The sequence below is a fragment of the Myodes glareolus genome, chromosome 2 (genome assembly GCF_982192425.1).
Source record: "Myodes glareolus chromosome 2, mMyoGla1.1, whole genome shotgun sequence".
NCBI classification, from domain to species: domain Eukaryota; kingdom Metazoa; phylum Chordata; class Mammalia; order Rodentia; family Cricetidae; genus Myodes; species Myodes glareolus.
In genome coordinates this window covers 93,461,949-93,476,571 of record NC_142027.1, presented here as the reverse complement: position 1 = coordinate 93,476,571, position 14,623 = coordinate 93,461,949, and the positions used below count along the sequence as shown (strand labels likewise).

General features: G+C 46.0%; 1 protein-coding gene across 3 annotated transcripts in view; it reads left to right on the top strand.

Annotated features, from left to right (window-relative positions):
• The first annotated feature begins 3,946 nt into the window (after nucleotides 1-3,946).
• Nucleotides 3,947-14,623, top strand: part of Evi5l (ecotropic viral integration site 5 like) — a 44,045-nt gene continuing 33,368 nt past the window's right edge. For all 3 annotated transcript variants that reach the window (XM_048428999.3, XM_048428997.3, XM_048428996.3), the window contains exon 1: nucleotides 3,947-4,142. The gene's annotated coding sequence lies outside the window, so the exon portion shown is untranslated. The remainder of the gene's footprint in view (nucleotides 4,143-14,623) is intronic.

Below are 14,623 nucleotides of genomic sequence, written 5' to 3'. Positions count from 1 at the left end.
AGGCCATTCAGCTATTCGAATACTGGCTGCTTTTCCAAAGGGCCCAAATTTGTTTCCTAGCACCCACAGAGCAGTTCACATTTGTACACCTAGTTCCAGGAAATACAGTACCTTCCTCTGGCCTCAATGTGGATCAGATATGCACATGGTAAACAAATACACATGCAGACAAAACAATACACATAACATACAAAATAAAATACACCAAATAACAACAAAGAACATGGGGATCTTAGTGGGTAAATATAGATGTTACATGGCCTGAGAGTGTAGAGATAATTCTCTTATTTCATGGCAGTTTCCCCTCTCCAGGAAGGAGGAAGGAGGCTCTCAAGACTCAGGAAGTTAAAAAACAAAAACAAAAAACAAAAAACAAAAAACTTCCCAAGTCTGGGAATGCTGGAACTGATCAAGCTTTGCCAGGGCTCCTCCCCCAAGGGATACTGCAACACTTGCTGCCAAACAGAGAGGAAAGGCTCTGACCCACAAAGTCCATGTTCTGTTGCCTGCTAGTCCTGTGGAGAGCTCCCAGCTGCAGCTTTCTGGAGTCTTCACCCATACCGGGGTGTTGTTCCCAGTGTCACAGCTGCCTCTGAATCGTCCCTGCTCCTGTAATATCCCAATAAATAGTCATTGGTTCACCAAGCTGTACTTGAGTAGACTTGTTACTTTGGTCTGTCCTGGATTCCCTAGTTGGGGTGAGTCGCGTCAGGAAAAGCCTCACTGTGTACATAGTGACTGGCTATAGCGTTCCTGATGAAGGTGACTATTCACACGGAGAGCTCAATGGCCTAAAGCTCCAGCTGTGTCGAAGCCTGAGACAAAAGGATCACTTGAGACCAGGAGTTCCAGACCAGCCCACGGAGCATAGACCCTAGCTCAAAACTATAAATAAAAATTAAATGGGTTGGGGATGTGGTTCAGTTGGTACAATGCTTGCCTAGCATGCAAGAAGCCTGAGTTCAAGCCCCAACACCACAGAAAACTTGCATGGTGGCATTGCATGCAATAAAAACACTTAGGAGGTAGAAGTGGGAGGATCAGAAGTCCAAGGGGATCCTTGGCTAGTGAGTTTATGATCATCCCAAGATGAATAAGGTCCTGTCAAAAAAAAAACCTACCTTTTTGTGGTATTGGGGATGAAAACTTTGATCTCACACGTTTAGCAAGCTTTCTACCATTGAATTACATTGTCAGAGTCCCCAAAATTACTTCTACCAACTAAAAATGAACAATGAGAGGGCTAAAGAGATGGCTCCGTGGTTGAGTACTTGCCACTACTCCAAAGGACCTAAATCTGGTTCACAGAAACCATGGAAGAAGCAGCAGGTTCTTCCAGCGCCAGAGGATCTCATTCTTCTGACTTCTTCAGGTGACACACACACACACACACACACACACACACATAAATGGAACTAGAAAATCTTTTAAATTTAATAAATATAAATATAAATAAAAATTTAAATTCTTTTCTAAAAAGGTTTGCTGCACTTAGAGGCCAAAACAGGCACTGGGTACCCTAGAATTGGAGTCACAGGTGGCAGTGAGATGTTGGTGTTGGGAAGTGAACTCAGGTCCTTTGCAAGAGTAGTTATCAATCTTAACTCCTGACCCATCTGTGCAGGTGCCCCTTCCCTTTTGAGACATGGTTTCACATACTGTAGGCTGTCCTCAGAATCGCTAAGTAAATGAGAATGACCTTGAACTTCTTGCCTTCCAGCCTTCGCCTCCCCTGTGCTAGGGACTGCAGGTGTTTACTACAACATCCCTTTTATAAAAGTGTTGAGGATCCAGTCCAGGGCTTCATGCACGCTAGGTAGGCACTCCCCAGCTGAGCTACATCCTCAGCAGGAGGTTGATTTCATCATGATGCTCTTCAATAGAAGCCCAGCACACAAACTGGCTGTAGAATTTTTTTGTGGGGGAAGGGAATACAGGAATGTAGAGGGGAGGAGGAATACATTAGATTCATTTTTTACCACCCAAGTTTTTCATATTAGTTTAGGAGATTTTTTTTTTCAAGACAGGGTTTCTCTGTAGCTTTGGAGCCTATCCTGGAACTAGCTCTTGTAAACCAGGCTGGTCTTGAACTCACAGAGATCCGCCCACCTCTGCCTCCTGAGTGCTGGGATTAAAGGCGTGCACCACCACTGCCCGGCTAGGAGATTTTCTTAACAGCTTCAAAATTTTAATGAATGCAAGATAGATAAGAGGGAGAGAGTATATGTGAGCCAGACATCATGGTACACAGCAGCAATCCCTGCACTCTGGAAGCTCAGGTAGGAAAACTCTGAGTTTGGTGCTGATCTAGGTTGCACAGTGAGCTGGAGGCCAGCATGGGCTGTGGTGAGACCTTGTCTCCAAAAAAAAAAAAAATCAAAATTTTGAAAGACCAGGTGAATGTCAACTATACTCCCACAATCAAAAAGAATCCCTAAATATATAAAAAGTTAAGATCTCAGACATTATAAATCATGACCTTCCCATATATATATATATATATATATATATATATATATATATATATATATATATATATATATATATAATCCCCTCTGTTTCCCCTGCTGTCTCCCTATCTTCAGCTACCATGCTGCATTTGTTTTGTAACCTAGACTGCTCTAGAACTCATTCCGTGAATTAGGAGGTCCTTACAGCTCTCAGCAGTCTTTCTGCCTCAGCCTCAGCCAGCATTGGAATCCCAGAGGCGAACCACCATCCCTGCTGAACCGATGATGTCACCTTTCCTTCTATGACACGTCTTTCCCTGTTCCACCCTGTCCAAGACTCAACCTCACATCCTAAAGTAATCCATTTAATAAGTCTTGCCTGCTTTCAATGATGGTCCATACATGGTCTTTGCCCTCACTTACTTATTAAAAGAATCTAGTCATGGTGGTGAATGGGAGGGAGGTAGAAGTGGGACGACAGGGAGTTCAAGGTCGCCCTCTGTTACATTGAAAAGTTCAAGACCATCCTGGTCTACCGGAAACTCTGTCTCAAAAATAAAGAAGGAATCGGAAGCGGGAGGAGGAGGAAGTGGAGGAGAAAGAGGAGGAGGAGGCGGCAAAACAATCATGGGTCCATTCATTCAACCTTCAAGCATTTACAAACAGCCCTCACGTGAGCGGCTCCCGACCTGACCCCATCTCATGTCCCCGTCCCCCGCACCCCAGAAGAGGTAATGTTGGAGCAGGTGGAGGATGCAGTCGCAGTTTTGATGTCAGATTCACCCAGCAGGAGTAGCCTGACCTGGCCACCCAGTCCACCGCCCAGACCCGGGCTCTGAAGATAAGCTTTCCAGTAACGCCCCTTCTAACGCCCGGCCCTTGTCTGATCCCGCCTAACCTTGCACTGGGACACGCCCCCTCCATTAGCCCCTCCTCCATTTCATTCAGTCCTTGGCCTCAAGTTCCACCGCCAGGACGCTGGAGTCATTCCCAGTCTCATGACTCCATTGGTCAGATACCATAAGAGTCCGCCCTCCATCAATTTCATTGGCGGATTCGATGTCAATCTTCTTCATAGCACACCGCCCCCCCCCATCTCAACAGTTGCCAAGGCCGAGATTTGAGGGACAGATAATAATGGACATCTCAGCTCCTCTCCTGATTGGGTAGAAATCCAGGCTCTGGGTGGGGCTTAGTACTTCAGCGAGGGATTGCTGAAGGCCGCAGTCTTCCTTCAGAGGCACACCTCTTGCCCATCAGTATTGGTAGTTTACATGTCGATCAATATTATCCCTTATTTTGAGAGGCAAAATTATGTGTCTATCACAGGTTCTCTCATTTCAATTCGTTCCTCTCCTCAGAGAACTGTAGCCAGGGCCCGCCTCATAGACTGGCTGTGGATTGGTCAGATCTCCTGTCACTCTTCCATAGTGGGCGGAGCCAATAGCCTAAGGGGGCGGTGAATTGGTTGACCGGGCCTCGGGGGGGGCGGGGCAGCGGCTCCTGTCAGCGGGTGAAATGGCAGCGGCTGAGCCGGTGACGGCGGCGGTCCCCGGGGGCGGCTGAGTGAAAGGGGCCGGGCCGCGGGGTTTGCGGGACCCCCGAGCAGACGCGACCACCGGCTGGGGAGTCGGACGACGCAGTGCAGAGACAGCGAGGCTCGGCGCGGCGATGGCGGCGCACTCCGCGCAGGTAGGGCGGCCTCGGGCAGGGCCTCTCCTCCCCGGGGGTGTCAGTGCTGCGGGGCCCCGTGGGGAACCCGAGCCAGGAGCGTGACCTGGGGGGTCGCCTCGCCTCCCGAGCCCGCGCTTGGAGTCTCGGCATTCCCAGCCCTGGACCCTGGAACTCCGGCCTCCGCCCACCCTCGTTTCCGATCCCCCCCCCCCCCCCCCCCCGATCACTTCCAGGGCTTCTAGGACCCCATGTCTCTTCCTCTTGACGCCCCCCCCTCCACGGGCTCGGGACCCCTGTACATCTTTCCCAAGACCCCTCGCTAAGAGCCTATCCAGAGCTTTCCCATCCCCCCCCCAATCTGCAGCCCCCCCCCCCCCATCTAGCATACCCCCTCCAGTCCACAACTCCAGTCCCAAGGCCCCTCCCATCTGTACATCCCGTGCCTTTATGTCCCCCTCACTTGGGTTCCTATCTTCTGCGTCTGGCCTGCACCCTCATCATTTCCAAGGAGACCAAGCACAGAGCCCTGTATTCTTTCCTTCTGACCCAACAGAAACCCATGCCTCGCCTCTTAAATAGGAAGATTCCCAACTGAATCCCCAGACATCAGCTCAGCCTGCTCACTTGGCACCCTTCATGGTCAAGGGCACCACTAGAAAAACAATCACTTCTAGGTCTTCTGAGAGGACCACACACTGTTGCTGATCTTGACCCATCTAGATCCCAGCTTCCTGAAGAAATGAACACTAAGGACTTCCCAAAAGATAATGCCGAATTGAATCCCATCCCTAATAGACACACCCTCCCCACCCATCTTCCTGAGAAACACACTGAGATACCCCTACACGTACGGAACCTAGGAGCTCAACACAGATGAAGGTACATGAATGCTCTCCCTCCCTCCCTCTCTCTCTTTCTACAAACACACACACACACACAGAGAGAGAGAGAGAGAGAGAGAGAGAGAGAGAGAGAGAGAGAGAAGAGAGAGCTGCTGAGAACTACACACCTCTTTGACCTGCACAGCCCAATACCCTCAACAGGCCTCCTCAGACAAAAAACAAAGATTATGAGGTGATGACTCTGTCCCCAGCAGCTAGCCTATCCCTTCCACCCCATTCTCTTTGAGCTGGGACCACACTGATCCTCCACAGAGTGTCAGGGCCTGGAATCTACCTATCACAGATCTTTTTCCCTTGCCTCTGTCTCTCCCTGCCTTGCTCTTTCAAAAGCAACCAAGGTTCGTTTCCAAATCTATGGCACACCACCACCCCCATCATGGAGAGTGAGATGTTCCAGCTGCTCCTGGCCCCAATCCTAAAGTCTGACCAGACTGATGGGACCAGCATCCCTGAGCCTATGGCATCTGCTGGTCTCAGATGATAGAGACTGTGCTGCCATCCAGGGCGCTTCAAAGCCAGTTCCTGACAACCTTTCACCCACCACCAATATGTTTGGCCAAAACAACAGCTTTCTCCTAGCATTTGGGATCTGCTTGGACCAGGTCAGACCTGCAAGAAGCATATACCTATTTGTTTAAGGAATATTTCAGAAAGGAAAAAAATGTGCTAAAGAGGGCTGGAGATAATGAGAAAGGAAAGGGTGCTCTGCTCCCCTCACCGAGTGCACCACCACCAGCCTGTCTGTCATTGAGCCAAGCTCCCCACATCCCTGGCTCTTTTATGGTTATATTGCATTGGTTCTTATCACCCTTTTCTGTCCCACAGCTCCCCCATCCTGGGGTCCCACCTGTGGGTTCTCTCTGGGTTCCTGCGGTTGAATGAGGGTGGTTTGGAAGGAATCGAAGGTGGCTTGGCCCTGGCACAAGAGCTGAGGCGAGGCAGAGAAGCAAGAAGAGATCACAGCCCTGGCTGTAGTTTGTAGAACTGCAGGGTGTGAGGAGAATCCAGAACAAACCAGCCCCAACCAAGCATTTAGTATGCCAGGAAAAATTCAGATAAAAAGCCTAGGCTTCCTGGTAGAATATTTACACGTAAATTCTGCACAGATTTGGAAGAAAAATTCATTTTGGCTCAGAGCCTCAACTTCTCCATCTGGAAAATGGGGGGGATAAGGCCTTAGAATAGTATTCAGTGCTACAAGGGAGCCAGTGAGGTTAGGGTGTGGCCTTGTGTGTTTGCTTGTTTGCTTGTGGGAGCAGTGTAAAAGGGAACAGTGAGGTTTAGCAGAACAGATCCCAAACACGGCTGTTGAAGTTGGTAGCATCACTGGCCCCGAGGATCCCTGTCCTCAGTGGATAAGAACCGTATCTGAAGGTCTTAGCCATCTTGAAGGAAGCTGGCTTAAATCAGAGCTGAAAGAATGGAGGAAAAAGATGGTCCATTACGGGACTTGTAGTCATGCAGGGGTCTCCTGGAAGGACTGGGGACATGGGAACTATTGGTCAGCCATCCTGATGCCCCACATAGAACCCTGAACATGGGCTAGAAGTTTGTCACATCTATTTGCTGAAAGCAGGAATCCGTGAAAAGACTTGAAGGTCACATGGCACATGGGAAACTGCAAGACCTCCTCTCACTCCCCAGAGGACTTTGCACAGATGGACACAGTGGGGTAGAAAGGCTCCCTGGAGTAGACTGTGAACTCTATAGAAAGTGCCTGAAGGCTTCAATCTTTTGAGTGGAACCAGCACAGCTTTGCTGTAGCCTGAGGATGTGTTTCTATTGTCTTTTATGTCTGTGCTTTGAAAGGTACTGATAGATCAGAAACATATCTCAGTTTCCTCCAATAGAATGTAATGTCAGTGTTTATGGGTGATGACCCACTGCACTCCAGGGAATTGAGTCAGATGTCCTGTACCTAAAGCCTGCACAGCCAGCTTGGAGAGAGGGGAAGAGTTGGACCCAGAAGCACACACTGATTGAGCTCATGCCTTGCATTCACAGTGCCAAGCACCATTTGCATATCATCTCAATTAATCCTCTAAGCAACCCGAAGGAGCCAGCATTCTAGTGTGTGCCTTTGCCATTACACCCTGCTGCCACAGAAGGCATGGAGGTGACAGAATCCCATACACTGTGCTGCTGTAAGAGCTCTGAGATGAGAAGGACTGATGCTTCCCCAGGGCATACAGGAAGGCGTGGCAGGGGTGACTTATGGATGGAGTCACCAGACAGGCATGGCAGGTTAGAGTGTTCCAGAAGTACTTGGCCTGGGTCCCAGGAGGTGGGAACCAGCATGGTTCCTTCAAAAGATATGTGACTTCTTCCGAGCATAGATGAATAGGCTTCACCCTTCAGGCCAGAATATGCCAAATGTAATCCGCATGACAGATATGCATCATCAGACACTCGTGGGTAAAAAGAGATCAGAATTGGGAAGATATAGGGGAGGTACAAACTACATCATCTCCAGGAAAGCCAAAGTCAAGCAGTAGGAGAAAGGAGATTGTTGAGAGCTAACATACTCCCCCTACTACCCCATCCCTCAGAGTGACATTCCAGTGCCCTCTTGCTATAATTTGCCTCCATTCTACTGTTATTTCTCAGCAAGTATCAATGTTCTTCTGAAATATTTTGTTTGTAGGTGGCATGGTGGGTGTGTTAGGTGTTTCACATATGCGTAAGTGCACATGTATACATCTGCACATGTAGAGTACAGGGGTCAACCTTGGGTGTCATTCCTCAGTATCTATCCACCTTGGTTTCTTTGCTTGTTTTTTTATTTGATGTGTACAGGCATACATGCATATCTGGTGCCCGTGGAGTCCAGAAGAGGGTGATAGATCCCCTGTAAAACTGGGTTACAGATGCTTGTAGCCACCGTGTAGATACTGGGAATTGAACCCTTCAGCTCTGCAAGAGCAGCCAGTGTTCTTAACTATTGAGCCATCTTTCCAGACACTGTCCACCTTTTGAAATAAGTATCTCAGCTAGATGGTGGTGGTGCACACTTTCAATCCCAGCTCTCAGGAGGCAGAAGTAGGCAGATCTCTGTGAGTTTGAACCCAGTTTGGTCTACAGAGGGAGTTCCAGAACATCCAGGGCTACATAGAGAAACCCTGTCTCAAAAATACAAAATAGTAGTAGTAGTGGTAGTAGTAGTAGTAGTAGTAGTAGTAGTAGTAGTAGTAGTAGTAGTAATGTTAAATATAAAAAAGAAAAAGAAAAGAAAAAATGGGTGTCTCACTAGCCCCAGGGACCCTACTATCTCTGCTTACCTGGCTCTGATCTTACAAACAAATATTCGTCACCTTTCTACATGGTTGCTAGGGCTCAAACTCAGGTCCTCATGCTTGCATGGAAAGTACTTAACTGTCTCCCTAGTCCTATAAAGTAGTATTGTTGAATAGTTGTTTTTTCCAGTGTTTATGTATAGTGTATTTTCTCCTGTACATGGTTACATGTGAAGATGCACTAGTGTGCATGTCTATGTGGAGGGTAGAGGTTGACTTCAGGTGTCCTCTTCAATTACTCTCCACTTTCATCTACTAAGACAGGATCTCTGACTGACCTGTAGCACTCCAGTTTGTCTAGTCTAGCTAGCCAGCTTGCCTAGAGACCCCCTGTCTCTCTGTCTCCCAAGTATTTGAATTACAAATGGCTACCATCCCTTCTCTGCTTTTTTGTTTGTTTGTTTGTTTGTTTGTTTGTTTGTTTGTTTTGAAAGAACAGCCTGACTTTAATCAAGTTTCAGAAAGTTTGGCCTCAGCAGAATGTACCAGGCAGGTGTAAAACATTCTAAAGAAACACTGAGGTGAACAACACAGCCAACCTGACCTGTCTTTTGCACCAGGGGCAGGTTACTGTCATAGTGCTCGGTAAGTGTGTCCAGGTATCGGTTGAAGTCCCCCACTCTCTGCTTACGGGTTTTGAACGCCTTCTCCAGGATTCTTTCTATTTGCCGTTTCTGCATCTTCTCAAAGGCCACCTGCGCAGGCGTGCTCTTGTCCAGGCAGCGCCTCTTTCCTCCTCGCTCTTCTTACTCATTCCCATGGCCTCCAGCAGCGTGGCCTTGTCTTTTGTCCTTTTTTTTTTTCTTCTTTCACTATGTCATGCTGAGCTCCATGACGCCTTTCAGCTTCAGGGGGCCCTTCTGAACCTGCCCTGTGCATCCATGGGGCTTGCCCACGATGCACAAAACCTCCGCCTGTTTGTAAACAGTCTGCCTTTTTTAAAAATAATGTTTTATGTGTATCTCTGTTTGGCCTATTTGTATGTCTAGGCATCATGTGCAATGCCTACAGCTATAAATGGCATCAGATCCTCTGAAATTAGAGATACAGACAGGTGTGAGTCTCAAAGTGGGTGCTAGAAACTGAACCTGAGCAGCTAGTGCTCTTGACCACTGAACCATCTCCAGCCCCTTCTGCTCAGCTTTGACCTGGGTTCTGTGAGTCCAAACACTGGTTCTCGTGCTTGTACAGCTAACACTTTATCCGTGGAGTCATCCTCCCAGAAGCCACATGAAATCTTTTCATTAATACCTGTCTCCCACATAGTCTGTGAGCAAGCATGAGAGGAAGGGGCCTATCTGTGTTGTTCACGGGTGACTCAAGATTCACATAGCAGTTTCTCAGTACAGTGTGTTTGATTTTACAAGCTATTGGGCTTCCCTCCCTCAGCCATTTCTGAAACAAAAAGATCAGATCTGTCTGCTTTGGGTGGGTGCTAAAGGTAAGGCCAATCTGCCTCAGCTGGGCCCACCACCCAGCTCGACAAGCCTAGGAAGCTGGCAGATAGCAGAAAAACATCTTTATCTGTGCACCTGCTACAGGAAGCCCTGTGAAAAGGCTTTGATGTTCTTCCTCTGTCATTTTCAGGGACATTAAAATAGAGACTATGAAAAAGTTGCTCCAAAATTAACCTGTTACAGTAGCAGAAAAGAACATAAACATAAAGAACATAAACTTGGTTTTTTTTTTTTAGGTCAGATGAGAATCTGTAGGTCATAATATTTCACCCTTCAGGTTTTCACCTGAAGGTATGTTGCTGCTACTGCTGCTGCTGCTGCTTTTACCAATAGCAGTGATTATAGTTCACAGTGTTTAGTCCTTAAAGAGCATCACCGTATAAGGGGCAGTTTGCACTGGACTGTGGGGGCCTCACAGTGGCCTTGACAGCCCCTACCCTCAAGGAAGTATCCATTCATCAGGAAATAAATATAAGCCACTGCTGATCCTAAATGGGACAAAAGTGGGAGTGGCAATAATACAGAGGGGGGAGGAGGAAAATGGAGAGAGAGAGAGAGAGAGAGAGAGAGAGAGAGAGAGAGAGAGAGAGAGAGAGAGAGAGATTGATTCAGGTACTATCATTAGCCCTGTTTACAGATTGAAGTTGCCTGGTACCCTGGATCACAAAAGGAGTATAAGAGGGATTTAAATTCATATTGCTGGCTCTAAGGTTTTACCTGTTAAGCCAAGAGATCTTGAATAAACTCTCCATATTCCAAGAACATCTTGAAGAAATGTCTAAACCTGACAGGGTGTGTAGTGCCATTGGTAAAGTGCTTCTTAGCATGCACAAAGCACTGGATTCAGCCCCCAACATGAGAAAAACTAGACTTATTGGCTGTATAGTTTCATTTCTGTTGGTGGGATAATGTACCATCTCCAGAAATTTGAAAGATGGTCCAGCAGTTAGGAGTACCTGCTGCTCTGCATACGAACCAAGTTCAGTTCCCAGCACTAATGTTGCAGGGCTCACAACTACTTGTAACTCCAGCTCTGGGGATCTGACTCCTTTTCTGGTCTCCGGGGGTACTGGCATTCACATACATATACCCACACAGAGACACAAATACACATAATTAAAAATAAGATGAATTTCATGGGGCATGGTAGCACAGGCCCTTAATCCCAACACTTGGGAGCCAAAGGCTGGTAGGATCTCTGAGTTTAAGGCCAGCCTAGTTGTCTACCCAGCTAGTTCCAGAACAGTCAAAGCTACAAAAGGAAGGCCTTTCCTCAAATTCCAAAATAAATTTTTAAGAAATTGGAGGTTGGGGGTTCCAAGATAGGGTATCTCTGTGTAGCCCTGACTGTCCTGTTACTCTGTAGACTAGGCTGGCCTCAAACTCAGAGATTCTCCTGCCTCTGCCTCCCAAGTGCTGGGTTTAACAGCATGTGCCACCACCATCTGGCAATAAAATGAATTTTTAGGAGAATACCCTAACCAAAAATAATTTGAGGAAGGAAGGGTTTATTTTAGCTTACAATTCCAAAAGTTCATCAGGAAGTTGAGGCAGGAGCTTAGGTGGTTAGTCACTGTCAAAAACAAAGAGTAAAGACTACCCATGCTGTCTACTGCTTGACTTTCACTTAGCAAGATTTCTTCACTCTCATAGAGTCCAGGGTCCAGAATAGGGAATGGTGTCACCCACAGTGAGCTGAATCAGTTAACAGTCAAGACAGTCCAGCTGGGCAGTGGTGGCACAGGTCTTTGCAGACAAACGCAGGCAGATCTCTGTGAGTTCAAAGCAGCCTGATCTATGGAGTTAACTCCAGGACATCCAGGACCATGCAGATAATCCCATCTCAAAAAAAAGAAAAGAAAAGAAAAGAAAAGAAAAAAGAAAAGAAAGAGAAAGGAAGGAAGGAAGGAAGGAAGGAAGGAAGGAAGAAAGAAAGAAAGAAAGAAAGAAAGAAAGAAAGAGAGAGAGAGAAAGAAAGAAATCAAGACAAGCCCCAAAAGATATGCCCACAGGCCAACTTGATCTAGATATTTCCGAAATTGAGACACTCCTCCCTAGTGGTTCTAGGTTATAGCAAGCTGACATTTAAAACTAACCAGCACTGTGGTCTACACCTGTCATCCCAGCATTTAAAAATCCTCCACCGAAGATCAGGAGTTCAAGGTCATCCTTATCTTCATATCAACTTTGAGACCAGCTTGAGCTACCCATGATCTATCTCAAAAAACAAAACGAAAAAAAAATCTTAAAAATAGCTGAAAATGGGGATGAGAAGAAAGCAATCCCCAATGCTGTCCTTGTTGTCCCAGGGACTATGTGCCCTACCCTTTGCCAAACAAAAGAACCTGGAACCCAGCCAGACCATTGCCCCAGGACTTGATGGTCTGCTAGCCAGTTTGGGAAAATTGTGATCAGGTGGTACTTTTCAAACCTTCAGATCCTGAACTGAATCTTTGTTCCCAGTGTTCATGGGAGAGAGGGGATCTGACATGAGGAAAGAAACCAAAAAGAAATTTAGGGTCTTTAGTCCTGTTTGTAATGTCATGCACTCCATAGAAGATGCTCACTTAGGCTGGCTCACTGTGCTGAAAAACAATGACTGTCACTTACCAAGTGCCAGCTGCACTCAGTGTTTTCATATATCATTTCTCTCTGGGTTGTTTTTTTATTTACTTTGTTTTGATTTGACCTTCAAGACAGTTTCTCTGTGTAGCCCTGGCCATCCTAGAATTCTGTGTGGGCCAGGCTGACCTTGAACTCAGAGATTTGCCTGTCTCTGCCTCCTGAGTGCTGGAATTAAAGGTGTGAGCCACCACTGTACACAGCTTTGTTTTTGTTTTTTGGTTTGGTTTTTCTTTTCTTTTTTCTTTTCTTTTCTTTTTCTTTTTTCTTTCTTTTTTCTTTTTTTTTTTTTTTGAAATAGGAGAGGATCTCATATTAGCCTTAATCTCCCAATGTAGCTGAAACTGGCCTAACTCTTGGTTTTCCTGCCTCTACTTCCTGAGTGCTGAAATGACAAGCACCTGATTGTGTGTTTGTGTGTGTGTGGGGGGGTGTTTTAAGTATACACACATGTCCATATTCACAGAGGCCAGAGAAGGACATAAGGGGGTTCTCCATCACCCTCTGCCTTATTCCTTTGAGTAAGGTAAGATCTCTCCCTGAACCTGGAGCTCATCATATTTTAGCATCTAACAAATCCCAGCAATCTTCCTCTCTCTGACCTTACAACACTGGGAATACTCTGACTTGTTATGTGGGTGCTGGTATCTGAACTCAGGAGGATAGTTAAGCAACTAGTACTCTTAACTGAGGAGCTATCCTTCTAGCCCACATACCTGGTTTTATATGGTACTGGAGGTGGAACCCAGAACTTCATATATGTAAGGCAAGCACGTTGCCAATTGAGCCTCCCTGGCCTATATTTATATTTTTTTAAAAAAATATGTAGGTAGAGAAGAAGCATCATGGATAAGCTTAGGGTAAAGACTCAAGAGTGAGAAAATCAAATTCAGACCCTGTATGACAGAATTGGGGTACCAATCAGTGACCCTCTATTTGGCATGGCTTGCATGGCATAGTAGTCCTTTGCTTTTCTAACTACCCCTGTACACAATCTTTTTTGAAAAACATTTTGTGGGGCTAGGGATATAGTTCAGTAGTAGATCACTTGTCTAGCATGCATTAAGTACTCTTTGATCACAAGCACCACAAATAAAAATTTATTAACATATATATATACATATATTTATATTATGTGTATAACTTATCTTTATAATTTGGGGTGTTTTGTTTTTATTTTTTTTAGACAAGGTGTCTTATAGCCCAGGCTGGATTTGGATTCATTATGTAGCCAAGGGTAGTCTTATTACATTTTTATTTATTTATTTTGTGTACAACTATGTATGTGAGCACATGTCTTCTACAAAAGCAGTATGTGCTATTAACTACTGAACCATCACTCCAGTGTCTAAAGATTTATTTTTATTATTTTTTATTCATGTGTCCTCATAGTTAAGCAACTGTGTTATAATTTGTGTGCATGAGCATGTAGATACTTACAGAGGCCAGAAGAGGACATCAGGTCCAAAAGACCTGGAGTCCAGGCTATTGAGAGCTGACTGATGTGGGTATTAGTACCCTAACTCGGGTCCTCTGGAAGAGCAACAAAAGCTCTTAACTGCTGAGCAGTTTCCCAGTCCAACACTCTTATTTGTTAATATACTTTTTATTTATTAGATCAATATATGTGTATGTCTTATGATGTATGTGTTTAGACATGCTGGTGCATAGCACTTTGTACATGTGGAAGTCAAAGGACAGCCTCCAACATCTGACCACACCTCTCATTGATTGAGACATGGTCTCTTGCTATTAAGCTAGCTGGGCCTGAGAGCTTCTGTGGATTCACATGTCTCCACTTCCCATCTTGCCATTGGAATACTGCAATTACAGACAGGCAGTACTTGTCCAGCTTTACAAAGTTCTGGGGACTCAGAGTCAGGTCCTCATGCTTGCACAGCAAATACTTTACCCAGTTATCCATCTCTCCACCTACCTCTAATGTCCATTTTCTATCCCTATTATATTTAGTTATCACATCTTCTCCCAACTCCTGTGGGCTACGGCATTTCCTAATAATGCCGTTGCTTTTGATGACCTTGACAGACAAGAGTCCTCGTTGATATTTCATGCACTGTCCCTTCATCAGGACCTGTCTAGAGTTCTTCTCATGGTTAGAATAGGACAACGACTTCAGTGGAGAAAAGCCACAGAATTGAAGCACCCCTCCCCATCACTCATGTCAAGACCATGGGATATCCTTGTGAGGTTACTGTTGCTTCTCA